This window comes from Aplysia californica, unplaced genomic scaffold, assembly GCF_000002075.1.
Source record: "Aplysia californica isolate F4 #8 unplaced genomic scaffold, AplCal3.0 scaffold01332, whole genome shotgun sequence".
NCBI lineage: Eukaryota > Metazoa > Mollusca > Gastropoda > Aplysiida > Aplysiidae > Aplysia > Aplysia californica.
The window spans coordinates 75,194-78,864 of NW_004798602.1; the positions used below are offsets into that span (position 1 = coordinate 75,194).

At 45.0% G+C, this 3,671-nt stretch overlaps 1 protein-coding gene across 1 annotated transcript in view; it reads right to left on the reverse strand.

The window, feature by feature from the left end:
* The window catches only part of LOC101857304 (transcription initiation factor TFIID subunit 1), a gene marked incomplete at its 5' end in the record, with an annotated part of 61,244 nt that overhangs the window by 19,868 nt on the left and 37,705 nt on the right, over nt 1–3,671 (reverse strand).

The window sequence follows — 3,671 nt, forward strand, 5'->3', positions numbered from 1 at the left end:
CCCCCCCCTCACCCCCACTCATATCCCTACGTTCTATTATCTTCATCACCAGTCAGACAGGGGGTGGGGGGGTTGATGGGTAATTATTTTAGGTTTTTACGTGGCATCGAGTGAATGGGGTTCTTGTATTTTAGCTATCTGTGAGGCATAGAGAAAGTAAAAATCTTCTGGCTGGCTTTCTTGTGAGAGAGAGAGAGAGATCGATCGAGAGAGGGAGAGAGGGAGAGAGGGAGGGAGGGAGAGAGAGAGAGAGAGAGAGAGAGAGAGAGAGAGAGAGAGAGAGAGAGAGAGAGAGAGAGAAAGGCCTTGGACATGGTGATCTAGGTGCCCTCCAACCACCCTCCTGAGATCCAACAAGAACCCACCAATAACAAAGAACAATCTCTCCACTCACTGCTCCAACAAGAACCTAACAAAAAATCCACCAAAAACCCACCAAAGAACAAGCTCCCCACTCACTGCTCAAAAAGGTCTTGGACAGAGTGATCTTAGAGACCAATCAGGAATCTAACAAAGAACCCAACAAGAACCCCAACAAAGAGCTAACAAAGAACACGTTCCACCAAGAACCAAAGAACATGATTCACTCACTGCTCCAGCAAAGTCTTGGACATGGTGATCCTGGTGCCCTCCAACCACCCTCCACAGATCAAGCAAGAGCCCAATAAAGAACCCCAACAAAAAACTAACAAAGAACACGCTCAACCAAGAACCAAAGAACATGATTCACTCACTGCTCCAACAAAGCCTTGGACATGGTGATCTTGGCGAACCCACCAAGAACCAAAGAACTTGATTCACTCACTGCTCCAGCAAAGTCTTGGACATGGTGATCTTGGTGCCTTACAACCATCCTCCAACTACCCTCCACAGATCAAGCAAGAGCCCAATAAAGAACCCACCAAAGAACACGCTTCACCAAGAACCAAAGAACATGATTCACTCACTGCTCCAGCAAAGTCTTGGACATGGTGATCTTGGTGCCCTCCAACCACCCTCCACAGATCAAGCAAGAACCCAACAAGAACCCCAACAAAGAGCTAACAAAGAACACGCTCCACCAAGAACCAAAGAACACGATTCACTCACTGCTCCAGCAAAGTCTTGGACATGGTGATCTTGGTGCCCTCCAACCACCCTCCACAGATCAAGCAAGAACCCAACAAGAACCCCAACAAAGAGCTAACAAAGAACACGCTCCACCAAGAACCAAAGAACACGATTCACTCACTGCTCCAGCAAAGTCTTGGACATGGTGATCTTGGTGCCTTACAACCATCCTCCAACTACCCTCCACAGATCAAGCAAGAGCCCAATAAAGAACCCACCAAAGAACACGCTTCACCAAGAACCAAAGAACATGATTCACTCACTGCTCCAGCAAAGTCTTGGACATGGTGATCTTGGTGCCTTACAACCATCCTCCAACTACCCTCCACAGATCAAGCAAGAGCCCAATAAAGAACCCACCAAAGAACACGCTTCACCAAGAACCAAAGAACATGATTCACTCACTGCTCCAGCAAAGTCTTGGACATGGTGATCTTAGTGCCCTCAAACCACCCTCCACAGATCAAGCAAGAGCCCAATAAAGAACCCATCAAGAACCAAAGAACAATGTTCACTCACTGCTCCAGCAAAGTCTTGGACATGGTGATCTTGGTCCCCTCCACGTTGATGAGGTCCTGGTCCACCGGCATGTTCTTCTCCTCCTCCTCCTCCTGCTCCTCCGTCATGGCCACCTGCATGGCCCCCGGCCCCGCCCCGCCCTTGTTGTACATCGGGCACTCCTTGTTGGTGCGCATGTGCCCGATCTGGCCGCAGGCCCCGCACTTCATCTGCAAAGATTTACCGTGCTCATGGTGAGTGGAAGGCCACAGGAACGTGTTCTACCACACGATCAAAGATTTACCGTGCTGATGGTGAGTGGAAGGCCACAGGAACGTGTTCTACCACACGATCAAAGATTTACCGTGCTCGTGGTGAGTGGAAGGCCACAGGAACGTGTTCTACAACACGATCAAAGATTTGGGGGTGGGGTGGGGGTTTTTCTCTGTTCATGATCAGGAATATTGTTCCATTTTTTTGTTTAAACTCAGTTAAATAAAAGAATTTACTTTATTTTACTTGTAGGTTTCTAGATAAACTTGAACAAACATGAACAAAAAACAAAACAAAAAACATAATGACCTTACATCTGACTGGGAAAAACAGGAATTTTAAAATCTAAACAAAAAAAATAGTTCGCTTCTACCAATTTGAAAATTTCTAGAAACGGGACCATCTACATTTTATCATATTATTATAAAGAAATACTTCCACTGCTTCATGATCATGAACAAAAGTTTATTAATAATTCAAAGTTTTCATTACACACGACGCATCAAAGTTCACATTACAAGCAACACACACGACACATCAGAGGAAACTTACGCGACACATCAAAGTTCTCGTTACACGCAACACACCTCTCTAGCTTCAACAGCACAAAGTCTGCTTCGACTATCAAGACCCCCCCGCAAGTAGCAGTTGACAAGAGAGTGACAAACACACAAAAGCGAGTAAGTAAGGAAACTTTGAGAGAACGGCGTCCCCACCAGTACCTTGGAGGCCTTGAGAAGCTGCTCCTTCTCCTTCTTTGGCTTTTTCTTGGGTGGCGGGGTGGTGGAGGGCTTCTCCTGGTTCCGCTTGATTCTCCTCAGCTGCTCCTGGATTCTCCTTCTCTCCTTCCTCATCTCCTCCTTCTGCTGGTCGTCCATCGCCGCAAACTGTTTGCTGAAATCAACATAACACCACACACGACAATGAGTTCAGAACAATGTTTGCTGAAATCAACATAACACCACGCACGACAATGAGTTAAGAACAATGTTTGCTGAAATCAACATAACACCACACACGACAATGAGTTAAGAACAATGTTTGCTGAAATCGACAACAACACAACACAACGACTTATGACCAACGTTTTTTAAAAGTTTTAATAAGTGCTTTTCAGTAATTGGAACACAATAAGATCATATAAGTGCCGAAGATTAGAGGTGTAGCAAAGAGAGTAACAAACACAAAATAAGAGGAGAGACAAGGATGATAGATGTTTGACAGGGAAAGAAGGAGCAAACCACACCAGAGCACCCGCAACAAAAAGGCACGACGAGTTATGACCAGTGCTTGCTGAAATCAACATAACACAATAATAATAATAATATAATGATAGATAGCATTTGTATAGCGCATATCCCCGCTCAACAGCAGGCTCTATGCGCTTTACACTATATTATTACCCCAGCAGACCATAGAACACTCCGAAACATTCTCAGCTTCCCGGGAAACACAACACATGACAACGAGTTCTGAACAATGTTTGCTGCAGTCATCCAAAACACAACATGACACAGCACAAAAAAGATTTTTGACAACAGAGCAACCATTCGTATACTTACGACCTAAGAACATGCATCAAAATAACACTGAGTGGCTATCTAGCTTACGATTATTATTGTTTATATTGCTGCTTGTTTGCATTATGCATGTGATTGTAAGCCTGCATGTGTGTGAATGTATGAGCGCATGCGCGCGTGTGTGTGAGTACACGTGGTGAAACACCAAACCAATGTGCCAGGATCTGGACAATAAAGATGTATCTTATCTTATCTTATTCTGAGGACCAT